This window comes from Atta cephalotes (assembly GCF_000143395.1).
Source record: "Atta cephalotes unplaced genomic scaffold scaffold00060, whole genome shotgun sequence".
Lineage (NCBI taxonomy): Eukaryota > Metazoa > Arthropoda > Insecta > Hymenoptera > Formicidae > Atta > Atta cephalotes.
In genome coordinates, this window is record NW_012130124.1 from 330,454 (window position 1) to 344,845 (window position 14,392).

The following is a 14,392-nucleotide window of genomic DNA, read 5'->3' on the forward strand; positions in this document are numbered from 1 at the left end:
ACACACACACACACACACACACACACACACACACACACACACACACACACGCGTGCCCGCGCGCGCGCGCGCGCACAAACGCACGCACGCACAAACGCACGCACGCACAAACGCACGCACGCACGACTCACATACGCTCATATACAGTGTCCCTTGACTACAGAGTGAAAGCAAATTATACTGCACAGTTTCAATTATGTATAAAAAATAGGAGTATATATGAATGAGTTATATAGGAATTCATCCGATAGATCTCGTGGACAGGTAGAGCAGACTGGGGTTAATAGACTTATTTCTTATTTTCGAATTTTTACAGACAGTATTAAGAGATTTATCGAAAAAATGAATTCAACCAATTACTACATACATTTGACTACTCAATATTTTAATAATAAGGGGAAATTGATAACTAATAAAAAAATACATTTTTCTAATGCATCTGATTCAATTAGTCCCGGGATCGGGGTAATTTGATTAAGATAATTAAAATAAAGATTAATGTATTTTGAGCTACATCTTTGGCTACATATTAATAAAACTTTTATAAAAATATTTTAAACACAAACATTCGTTTCGCAGGAAACAATGCTTCTTTTTGCAAAATTTGTCCATTTCGCAAAAAAACGTTGATTGAGCCTAATTTTCGAGATTGGACATTGAAGGAACTAAACTTATAATATTTACCACTGAGAAAAATCTCTTTAAAGGAATAAAATTTTGAGTAAAGACTGTAAGAGTCGTCACTAAATGACTCATACAATTCTATATTGTGGTTAGTCTACTATTCCCATCCGTTCATTTTTTAAAAAACATTAACAATATACATAAACAAAGGTACATAAACAAACAAAATTTGTAGGACTTTATTAAGCAAGAACTACACTTATTATCTAAATAGATATTAAGTATCTTAAATAATCATATACGATTGTAAAAAAAAACTTTAAAAATAAAAATATTTACTTACAATTGATGTATAATTTTTTTTAAATTGTAGCGTAACTTCTATCATAGATGTGTTCAATAACAAGATCTTACAGCAGACTGAACAGAAATCGCTGCTGCGTACTTAGATACGTTTACGCGTGTCTTGCGTGTTATATTTTTAATGTAGCCTCGATTATTTTACTTACCCTATAGTCAACTGAACCGATCTCCTCTAATATACGAATTTGGATCGTAGGTGATCCCGTAATATACTACGATCTGGACGTATTTACACTGTTGTCGAGAATATTTCATTTTATCTGTCTCATACTTTAGTAAATGTTCAACTATTCGATGTGCGTTTTGTATATTGTCGAATTGAGCATGTTTATAAACGATGGCTGATGTGGAAAAATGCTTTATTTGTGAACAGTTGTTAGGGAGTGATGTGGTTAAAGTGAAAGAGAGAGGCGTGAAGACTTTTGAAATATCAAATAAAAAAAGAAAAGAAAAGGGCAATTTTCAAAGGCCGAACGTCTGTGCGTGTTCACGAGACATGCTGAAAATCGTATAGTAATGAAAAACTTATCGCTGCACTCTGCGCAAAGACGGTAGTACTAGCACTCCAAGAGTAACATTACGTTCTATTGTCTCAACTTTCGAATTTAAAAAAGAATGTTTTCTTTGTGCAGAAGAAATAACCGAGGAATCTTTGAAAAAACACATAGAAAAAATAAAACTAATCGAACGTGACATTATTTATGAAGTGAGAAAGATTTCGATGAAAGATACAATTTTAGAAATTGCTTCGAAGCACAATGACGATTGGATACGCCAAATTATAGATCATGTTAATCAAGCAGTAGATTTGGTTGCAGTTGAGCCAGATATCACAACTCGTGCATGAAGAAATTGTATACGCTACCCGAGAGTCAGAAACGAGGTCAGCCGTCATCGAACGTAGATCAAGTGATGCAATATATTTATGCATATTTAGAAGATAATGCCAGTTTACTATTGAGGAATTAATGGCGCAAATACAATGAGAATATCATCCAGATGTAAGAACAGTAAAAAGTAGATTTTAAGTATGATGATGATATTATTGTTGCTAATGTCGGCAAGAAATCGTCTCCAATTGTTTTCGTAATATCGGATATAAAATACTTATCAATACGCGGAAAGAAAATCGAATCAAGAGGAAAAATGACTTCGCGTGTGAAAGAAGCAGCGGCAATAATGCTAAAGGATATTCACAAGTATATGAGACAAAGCATTACCTTCCATCGGACAATTTTCTGCAAGATGTTAAGACGGTTATACCAGAAAGTTTGAACTTTCCTCGAAGAGAAAATGATAGTAAGTAAAAAAGTTAGTTCTCACAAAAAGTAAAAAATAAAGTGTACGAGTATAGCACATGCTATAATCAGCGCAGCAAGATCGTATTTGTCGCCGTTGCAAATCGGAGCGTTGCAACGGCAACAAATCGCAGCGAACAAAAAATACGCATTTAGGAAATTCCTCGAAATACTATCAGCTTTAAGCTTTTGTTTATCGTATCAAGAAGCAGTGCATTTGGAGATCTTTGCTATAATGCGTTCCGATATCAATCGATTGTCATTCTCATAGTTTTTATTCGAAATGCAGATTTCAATACGGAAATATTGGACGGCTTAAATATATTTCATGGGCGGAATTCAATGTCTGACTCCTTCAACAACTGTTGCTTCCGATCAAAAAATTGAACGTCTCACAACAATGTCAACATCTGAAGTTATTGGGAATTTTGGATCCATTCCGCTCATAGCGAGAAAAAGAAGAAATCTGATTTGAAACCAATTAAAATTTTCAATTTATGATATATTCATCCAGTTTCCAGCCAACTATTGTCATCTTCATCGGATTTGCACTGGCTGTATGAAAAATAGGCCGAATTTGCTCTTCATATCGAGATGGAATGATTTTATGAAAGAAGCAGCTAAAGGCAAATTATTCCATAAAACGAAAATACTGTGCTTGCCATTTATTAATGCGTCCTCCAGTGATTATGATACAATTTTTACAGTACTAAGAATTACTGTAAAAAAATGAAACTACAAATCAATAAATATGTTTCGTGACATTTTACCAATCGCTTTATATAAAAGCATGAGACATCGTTTCGATGTCAAGTGGTCCGGAATTGAACTTGGAAAATGTTATTAGGTGTACAACTTTGCTTCCGCCGTTTTTTTTCGGAAATTCGAGGCTTTATTGTAAAAAACTAGTTATATATTTATAATTCAAAGTGTCCATCGCTGGCCACTACTTTCTCCCATCTTTCGGGTAGCGTACGAATCCCGCGTCGAAAAAACTGGTCATCTTTTGAGGCTATCCATGAATCGATCCAATTTTTTACTTCTTCATAAGATCGGAAGTGCTGGTCAGCCAGGCCGTGTGCCATTGATCGAAACAAGTGATAGTCAGAGGGAATAACGTCTGGAGAACGGCGGATGGGATAGGACTTCCCATTTCAACGTTTCCAAGTATGTCTTGACTACTTTTGCAACATGGGGTCGAGCATTGTCATGCTGCAAAATCACTTTATCGTGTCTCTCGTTGTATTGTGGCCGTTTGTCTTTCAATGCTCGTCTCAAACGCATCAATTGCGTTCGATACCTATCGCCTGTGATTGTTTCAGTCGGTTTTAACAGTTCATAATACACTACGCCCAGCTGGTCCCAACCAAATACAGAGCATGACCTTGGACGTCAAAATCACCGTTCTTGAAGCGTTGAAACCACTCACGACACGTTCTTTCACTAATAGCGGCCTCACCATAAGTATTTGAGAGCATTCGAGCCCCAGCCGCAGATTTCTTCATATTGAAACAAAAAATTAAAACCTCCCGCAAATGACGAGAATTTGGCTCGTAAACTGACATTTTCAATCGAGAATAAGAATTTATGATGCAGACACAAATCGACTAATGTTTCTATGGGATTATGTTAACAGATGTCCAAGTTTATTGTACGACGTCTATGATCTATTTATTTCGACCACCACTTACCGCTAAAGCCATCTATAGGAAAACGGTGGAAGCAAAGTTGTATGATAAGGGGATTTGTGATTGAATGATTTTCTTTGTGTTATGAAAGAAGCAGCGGTAATAATGCTAGAGGATATTCATTCACAAGTGTACGAAACAAAGCACTACCCCCTAGCAGACAATTTTCTGCAAGATATTAAGACGATTGTACTGGAAAGTTTGAACGTCTTCCTCGAAGAGAAAGTGAAAAAGTTAATTTTCATAAAAAGTGGAAAACAAAGTGTACGAATATAACACATGCTATAATCAGCGCGGCAAGATTCCGATTGTTTATTAATGTCTTTCTAGAATGTATAAATTATGTTATGGCTGGAAATGAACTAAAGGAACTTGTAATTAATTACGATTTATACATCAATCTCTATAGATAAAATGATGACGGGTCATCATGCATATACATGTGCGCTGAGAGCTCACATACTAACACATCTGGCTCTTACAAAAATTATACTTCAAATGATAGATTTCACTGAAGAAAAACGTAGTAATGATTCTCGGTGACATAAACAAATCAGTGGTTCTTATTGCAGATGATCAGTCTTTTTATAAAACATTCGAGGATAAATTTGCACAGTCTTTTTCGTAAAACTTGAAAATTATAGTCCAACTGCAAAATTATGGGTGCAATATTTTCGCATGATGATACTCGTCAATTTATCGGAAAGATCAGGAAATTGGCAACTGCATTTGCAAACTATTCAAAAAATGCTTCCTTTCTTCCATGCCTGTGATTATTTTTCTTATGCAAAATCAATACAATTATATCTTCAAGATATGATAGTTTTACGAAAGAATATGACATCTAAAGAGTACGAGTAATTTACAACGCGAGAATTTTTCACAATTAGATGAACGGATAAATTTTGGAGCGGAACATGGACAGATATATGCATTGAACAGACGCTGATGAGGATGATGAAAAGCATTGAGGGACTAACTCGAACGAGGAATCGAAGTGTTCTGACTACGTGGACTCTGGGCATTTTGCATAATATTTGAAGTTGAAGAATTTAACAACGTACACTGCCGGTCAAAAATTTTTAGGCATACTTATATGGTTAAAAATGCTTAAGACAAACATGAATATTCGATCAAAAGAAATCATTATATTTATTTATAAAATATAAGAAACAAAACAAAATATTATCATTTGATCCTTACGATTGGAAAAAATCAAATCTTTTTTGTAATCTTCTAAAAATAAGCATTTAGTTGACAACAATGATCAATTTCAATTCCGCTTGATGCTGTATCTTTGTTCGTGTGTTTGTAAATATTTCCTGTTTTCTTTTATGACATCGTAATGTGAAAACAATTGTAAAAAATGGAGAGACAAGAATTTGATAACAACGTATGTGGTGCTCTAATATTAATACAAGTTTTAATTTTTTTATTGAATTAAAAAAAAGTGTTTGTGAATTATAAGATGGCTCCGTGATTACGAGCAAATGTGAACCGAGACGAGGGCCGTAATCAATACATACTACAATGATAGTCTTTCTATTCGTAACATTGCCTCAAAACTGAAGATCCCCAAGTCCACTGTTACATACATCAAGCGTTTTCGTGAAATTAGAACCAACAAAGATAGACCACGAAGCCAGGGATGACTACGAAAACTAAAGATAAGTCCATTGCTCTCCAAACGAGATAGGCGGCGAACTACTCCTATAATTCAAGTAAATTTCAACTTAGGCCACGACAAACAGATATTTGTAAGCAACTATGAAAAGGAGACTTAGATCAGTTTTCTTTAATAGAGCTGCTGTATGGAAACTTCTTCACTCAATACATAAAAAGAAAAGATTGCAATGGTCGCAAAAATACAAGAATTAGACTGTAGAAGATTTTTAAAAAGTGTTGTGGACGGATGAGTCCAAATTTGAGAGACTTGGCAGAAAAAGAAGCCTTAAAAGACGCTGATGCATTGATTGTCAATACGGCCATTGACACTTCATTTGTGTTTGATTTGGTCGTAATCATCGACGAAGATGTAGATTTTCTAGTGCTCTTAACGATTCTAGCTCCGAACCAAGTCAATATATTTTATTAAATCGGGCAGAGGAAAACTGAACAACAGGTGTGTTCTACTTCAGAGCTGCTGTCACGAGAAATGGCAAAACATGTATTGTTTCTCCACACATTTAGTGATTGTGATATCACGTCTGCTTCCTTTAACGAAGGCAAAATTAAATTTTTCAACACGTTGCAGAAGAATTCACATATGGGAAACATTATACAAATTTTTAATGAACATGCCTGAAGATATAACTGCTGGAGAACAGCGATTTAGTTTTCTTCTAGCAGTATATGGATATATCAAAGAAGATTACATATCGTCATTAGATGCGACCAGGTATTGTTTCTTGAAATCTGCCAATAATCGCACTTTCAATCTTGCGATGCTGCCTCCTACATCAGCATCAGCACAGCAACACTCATTAAGAACATATTATTAGGTTCAACAGTAGAAGGATAATCCGAAAGATAAATAATCTGATGGAATGGGGATGGCAACACCAAAATATTGGCCTTACTTTGATTGCTACGACTAAGAAACCAACACCGGATATACTATTTCAAATGATTTCTTGCAAGTGCAAAAAAGAATATCGGTCACTTTGCAGTTACAAAAAGGCCTGCCTTAAATGTTCAGTAATTTGCTCGTACTGTGATGGATCGTCGTACGAGAATGCATAAGAAATTGCATGCGATGAAGACGACTTCGAAGAGTTCGACAATCCATACAATGATCCAGCTTTCATCTGTAATTGATTAATGTTATAATATTATTTAATTATATCTTATAATTATATCTTTAATTATATCATTACTGTTTCATACGATATTATATATATTATTATATATATATTATATATATATATATATATTATTAGGTGTACAACTTTGCTTCCGCCGTTTTCCTATAGATGGCTTTAGCGGTAAGTGGTGGTCGAAATAAATAGATCATAGACGTCATACAATAAACTTGGGCATCTATCAACATAACCCCATAGAAACATTAGTCGTTTTGTGTCTGCATAAAGTTATTCTCGATTGAAAATGTCAGTTTACGAGCCAAATTCTCGTCATTTGCGGAAAGTTTTAATTTTTTGTTTCAATATGAAGAAATCTGCGGCTGAGGCTCATCGAATGCTCTCAAATACTTGGCGAGGCCGCTATTAGTGAAAGAACGTGTCATGAGTGGTTTCAACGCTTCAAGAACGGTGATTTTGACGTCCATGGTCATGCTCTGTATTTGGTGGGACCAGCTCGGCGTAGTGTATTATGAACTATTAAAACTGACTGAAACAATCACAGGCGATCGGTATCGAACGCAATTGATGCGTTTGAGACGAGCATTGAAAGACAAACGGCCGCAATACAACGAGAGACACGATAAAGTGATTTTGCAGCATGACAATGCTCGACCCCATGTTGCGAAAGTGGTCAAGACATACTTGGAAACGTTGAAATGGGAAGTCCTACCCGCCGTATTCTCCAGACGTTGCTCCCTCTGACTATCACTTGTTTCGATCAATGACACACGGCCTGGCTGACCAGCACTTCCGGTCTTATGAAGAAGTAAAAAATTGGATCGATTCGTGGATAGCCTCAAAAGATGACCAGTTTTTTCGACGCGGGATTCGTACGTTATCCGAAAGATGGGAGAAAGTAGTGGCCAGTAGTGGCGATGGACAATACTTTGAATCATAAATGTATAACCAGTTTTACAATAAAGTCTCGAATTTCAGAAAAAAAAACGGAAGCAAAGTGGTACATCTAATATAACATTTATTTTATTTTAGGGTGTAATAATAAAACCATAAAATATATATATAGTATTAATATATATAGTATTAAGGCTTATTTAATTCCTGCACATAACCTGCACTCAAAGTACATGTTTTTTTACCGCGCTCTAGCTTCGAAAGTATGTATTGCACAAATAAACTTGTAAGATATAATTTGTGGAAAATTTACTCAGCTTTATTTTGAAAATAACTATTTTTGCGATAGAATGCGTTAAACGCGAGATATTTCGAAAAAACTTCAAAAAGTGCTATTTTTTGCAGATTTTTCAATATGGTAGTACTAGCGGCAAAAACAAGAGGTGACAAAACATTGCCTATAATTCAGGACATTCAAAACTATGATCTTTTTAAATATAAAAACTCCTGCATTCATTCATTACGATCAAAAAATCTGGGCTATTCCCTATTTTCCTAATTTAATATTTAGCAGCGACAAGTTTTTTCGCATAAAGCATTTTTTTTTCATTAACAGTTTTTTTATTTTATACTTATGTCCTTAATTGTGATAACCCTTGGATTGAGTAAAATAATGCAATTTTGTGATATAACATTTTAAAGGAAGATTTTAAATAGTTACTATCACATTTGACATGGAACAGGAAAAATTTGTATAGATACATATAGTGAGTTCTATTTTTTAAATTAAGAGTTACGAAATCTTGGGAATTTTTAAAAGTAGTTTTATACAATTAGTGCAATTGAAATGCTTTATATCATTTTTGAAAGTACGCATATTTCTTAGAATTAAACTTGGTGTCAGTTATTAATATCAAATCTTTTATTTACAAATGATATATATGTCACTTGGGAAATGCTATTTTTATGGAATTATAAGTTGGCGCTATTTTTGATACCAAATCTTCCGGAATCATACTTAATTTTAAATGTATTCACGGGGATGGCAAATAAATAGCTCGTAGACGTCGTCCCTGTTCAATCATGCGACCACGTTTCATTCAAAACATGCGTGTATCTTGCTCCTGTTCTAATCGTGCTATCTATCTCAGAAGGCACGCGACCTCTCTTGCGCGACACTGGAAAAGTTGACGATCGCGCCCACGTTCCGAGTGCGAAAATTCGCTTCCCGATCCCGATCAATTTGAATCATCTACTCCCTATTCACTACTTCTCGAATTATTAAGTGCGAACCACATCGACACTTTGTCGCATGCTAATGTTGTTTTTTATCATGGAACATTCTTGGTACCACGAGGGCATTCAGTGCGCGAGAATTACCTGAATCTTCGATGAGATTTGCTGGTCTCGTTACTGCTCGCAATACTCTTTCTTCCGAACGGCTGCGAAAAATTACTTGACGACGTACCAAGTGCAAATATCTTACCAAACTTACTTGTGCATATATCTTACCAAACGCATCAATTATCGGATTACGAACACCGCTTACCGCCCACTTTGAACAAATCTTAATTCTCTCAACAATAAATTTTGAATAGTTACAACAAAGAGAGTCATCGTTATTACATACCGCCTTGGCGAGTGAGCCTTCCATACAAGGTGATATCAGCATCACAAACACAAAACATATTCTGATCCTTTGAGCCGGATCGGCGTCAAGAAAAGTTATTTTGCTTGAATCTCGAACATTCCGAGTCGTGCCTTTTTGTTGGAAATCATGTCGTCTCTCGACAAACTGATGAATACGCAAAACAAAAGATGGGCGCCATATCTTGCACACTCACTAATTTTAAGAAATAAGTCAAGAAGATATGCGGCAACGCCTCGCAACTCTCAAGGAGATCTTCGCCAGGAGCTGGATTGCAAAATTGCGCTAGCTGCGAATGAGAAACTAAAGGCAATCCATGCGTACTTCATTCAGAATTACTTCCTGACGTGTGAGGACTATTATCACGAAGCAGCCGATTACATGGCTGAGGTACTATACTCACGAAGTCAGCGAACTCCATCCCGTTGCACACGATGTAAATGATCTTAATAACTCGTCCCGGTCATCGTTGCATCTTTCGAGGATCAACTTACTCGAGGATCAACTTTCGACAGGAGTATTGACAAATGGGAAAGCTTTCGCGAAATTTAAATCGATGATTCATGATGATCGGAATAACGAATGTCGAGTGCATGCATTATTTATGTTCATGTGTAAAGAGGGAGTAGTAAAGGAGCAACGCTTTTGACTATCTCGCGGTAATGATAATTTCACTATCGCGTGAAATATTTTCGTTTTCCGGTACGATAATAAATATTCTTATTACCAAGCGTATAAGCTTAAATCCGTTGTTTTTTAGTCAGAAAAACACTTTTTTTTTTCTAAGAAGCAAAAACAAATTTATTTAAAATACTTGCCCTCGCTAACTATACATTTTTCCCATCTTTCGGACAATTTGTGTATACCACGCCAAAAAAATTCCTCATTTTTCGGGGCAAACCATTCATCGAGCTATTTTCGAACATTTTCGTAAGAATCGAAATGCCGCTCAGCATGGCCCATCGACGAAAACAGGTGATAGTCAGAAGGTGCCAGGTCTGGTGAGTAAGCGGGATGGGGTAGCACTTCCCAGTTGAGTGTCTCTAAGTAGTTTTGGACCATTGTTGACGTGTGCGATGGTGCGTTGTCGTGGAGAAAAATCAGCTTGTCATGTCTTTTCCGATAATGTGACCTTTTTTCATGCAGAGCATGGTGCAATTTGATCAATTGTTGATAGCGGTGAGCATTAACAGTTTCATCAAGTTTTAACAGCTCGTAGATGACACCCTCCTGATTCCACCAAACGCACAGCATCGTCTTCCGTTCGAAGCGATTTGGTCTTGAGGAAGATGTTGATGGTTGGGTGAGATCAATCCAAGATTTCTTGCGTTTAGGATGCTGAAAATAGATCCACTTTTCATCGCCTGTCACAATCCGATGCAGGAACGACTTTCTTTTTTGTCTGGCAAGCAGAATTTGGCACGTGTTTTGGCGTCGCTCCATCTGCCTATCGTTCAGTGCGGCACCCATTTTTCGATCTTTTGAACCTTCCCCATGGCATGTAGCCGCATGGAAATGGCTACTTGAGAAATACTCAATTGCTCGGCAAGCATTTTTTGCGATTGGGTATCATCCAAAAGAGCTTGCAATTGACAGTTTCAACCTTCCTGAGGTTTCGATTTTCGATTCTTGTCACTCAGGTCGTCATTGAACCGGCGAAACCAATCTCTGTACGTTGTTTCCGACAAAGCATTGTCGTCATAGGCTTCCACAAGCATTCGATGCGATTCAGCAGCCGATTTCTTCAAATTGAAACAGAAAAGCAAAGCTTCCCGCATATACTTTTTTTTTAGCAAAAAACTAGACATGATTACGAAAGAAGAAATGTATGTTGTTGTATGAAATTGCTAATGATGTGCACTGGTTAATGTTGACAGATGTCAAACACATAAAAAAAAGTGTGTTGTGTGCCCAGGGTAACTTTGTACACTCACTAATGCCACCTATGAGCAAACAGCGGATTTAAGCTTATACACCTTATACGATACATTTACAATCGCTGTTCAATTTACCGCTCACGACAGAAACGTTCAACGATTTTCGCACGCTTCGCGATCAAACTAATAAAGCGATACAAGCTTTGCAACCTCAGTTGCGCTACTGAACATTGGCATGATTGGCTTGATTTTTTAGTTGAAAACAAAACAAAAATTCAATAAGTCATTATAAATGGCATTACATTTTAATTCTGTTAAGCCTGTCGACATTAAGCAATCGTCCGCACGAATAGCGAGAATGTAAGCGCCGTCGCTACGCACTTGTATCGAAAAGCGCCGAGCTCCAAAATCTTGCTCACGACTACGCGCGTGTGAATTTATTTGCCTCACGTCATTTTGTCACCATTCGCGCGCTTCTTGATCAAGGATTCGTCTCTACATTCATCTCCGAATTGCTTTCTCAACGCTTATGCCTTTCGAAAATTAATCGCTTTATTTCCATTACTAACATTAGCGAAATGCAGTCCGTCGTGCGTGACGCAGCCCAAATTACAATTACTCCGGCGTTTCGCGACGGACCTGCCTATACTATGACCACGTTTATACTTCGATCATTAATGAAATATTTACCGAGTCGATACCACGCAATTGGAAACACGTCGTCGGATTCGAGCTTGTCGATCGTGACCCCATGAGTTCGAATCCGATCGATATCATAATCGGTGCTGATCTATTCGGCATCTAACGGCCCGTTCTCGACGATGTTCGAAAAGGTTCCGAACATGAGCCTATCGCGCAAAATACGACTCTCGACTGGATTCTTTCTGGACCAATAGCCCCGTTTTCGACTATTGAGTCAATTTCCATACTTGCGCATAACGGAGTTGTTATTGAAACACTCGATCGCGATCTTCGTCGCTTTTAGGAAATGCCTTAGAAAGCTCCTCGGAGCCTTGAGAAGCACCGAAGAGCACTTTAAAGTCACTTATTCTCATACATCCGTACGGAAGAATGCTATATCATCCGATTACCGTTTAAAAACCACCTATCTCGATAGGTGCTCTATTGCTATTTCGAGCTTTCGTCGCTTGGAATAACGCTTAATTCGAGACCCAATTAACGTTTCCGAGTACCGCGAATTTCTCGTAGAGTACGAAACACTCGGTCATATGACCAAAACCCACTGATAGAAATTGTCAAACCAGAGCAAACTTATTATATTCCGCATCATGCTGTCTTACGTGACAGTAGTACAACAATCCAGTTACGAGTGGTTTTCAATGCTTCATGCCGCATCAAACGGGACATCGTTGAATGATCATGTGCATTGACTTTCAAAGAGATTTAGCTACTGTCCTATAATGCAGTGACGCCAATACCGTGTACCGTTATGTGTTTATCGCCGATATCGCCAAAATGTATCGGCAAACCTTAATTGATTCTCAAGACATCGAGCGCATGTGGCAATCCATCTCTGATGAACCAACCGTCCACCGTGGCGAATACCACAATCTTGTTCCCCGAAAAAATTCAGTGCCAAACGCTGGCTTAAAACTATGTAATCAAACAGGTTTCTTAATAAAATCGGGATTCTAAAACATAAGCGCTTGGTACCAAAGAACAGCCCGCTCTTTGTTCTCAATTCTTATATGAATGAAGATGGACTTATTCATATTCGAGGAAGATTCCGTCAAGCTAGCTTCCCAAGAGTGACGAAGAATCGTCTTACGTACACCCGCTCTTAATACTCATTATCCAGCATTATCATATTCGAACGTTGCATGACGGTTCTCAATTAATGCTCACCTCATTGCGACACGAATTCTAGATTCTACGGACCCGCGCCACCATTCGATTCGTTCTTTATTGTAGTGCATATCATGCACGCGTAAATGCGCCGACATGCCCGTCGAATTCATGGGCGACCTCCCGATTGCGAGAATCAACCACACTGCTCGCGCCTTTGTCCATACCGGCGTTGATTACGCATGTCCGATCGCTGTCCGAATGACTCCCGGTCGAGGGCATAAATCGCAATAGGCCTATACTTTATTCGTATACCTCATGACCAAAGCTCTACATCTAGAGCTCGTCAGCGATTATATTTCTCCTACCTTTATCGCAGCGTATTAACAATTTGTTTCTCGCCTAGGATTACCTCCGTATATTTCGATAACAGAATCATGTTTCATCCGATCGCGACCTGTTCAATGCACATGCAAAAGCCATTCGCGATCCTAACTTCCGAAACCGACTCGCTACCGACGGAACTCCGTGGCACTTCCTACTCCCTGTGTCGCTAACCTCTGCTCCTTATCGCTCCCGCCGAACCAAGCGTGCTTAACTTAAATGAAAATAGACTTTCGTTGGCAAATAACTGAAGGTTTTTGGAGGTCTTTGTTCAATGATTACACATCTTGCATATCCTTCAATAACACGCGCGTTGTCTAGCGATTGGCCAAAGTCGTTCTCGTAACCCTCTGGCTCTACCGAGCCAATGGGAACATGATCGGATCACAGCGTGTCATCACAGTAATGACGAATTAATTTGCATTGTAATTGCATTGTAACATTGTAAAAACGGGTTGTTCTGTACAGTACAGGCGACGAATTGTGAAATTCTACCCGTCACGATCAATACCGAAGAATTTAAACATTCCGTCACAGCGGGCGGAGTTTCCGTTAAACTGCAAAAGACAAAAATCATTCATTTTTTTCTATAAAGTTCTGAGAATTTTTTCAGAATTTTTTAATACTGTATTTTTTTATGTTTATAAAAATAAAAAAATGCAGTAATAAAAAGTTAATAAAAAATTCTAGAAAAAATTCTTAGAATTCTATGAGAAGAAAATAAATGATTTTTGTCTCTTGTAGCTTTTTTGTAAAGTTGATGGTATTTGATTAAAAAATTATTCAAAATCAATATTTGGCAATTTTTAGTAATTAATGCGTAATAGTAATTAATTGTTAGTTATTGTGAAAATTACAAAAAGATACAGGACTTTTCGACTCAGTTTAGTCCGTTCAATCTACACAAAAGCGATTAACAAAAACTTTCGGGACACCTATATATATATATATATATATATATATATATATATATATATATATATATATATAT

General features: G+C 37.2%; 1 protein-coding gene across 1 annotated transcript in view; it reads left to right on the forward strand.

The window, feature by feature from the left end:
• LOC105623605 (cilia- and flagella-associated protein 58-like) overlaps positions 1-14,392 on the forward strand; it is a 322,608-nt gene that overhangs the window by 92,953 nt on the left and 215,263 nt on the right. The window lies entirely within an intron of this gene.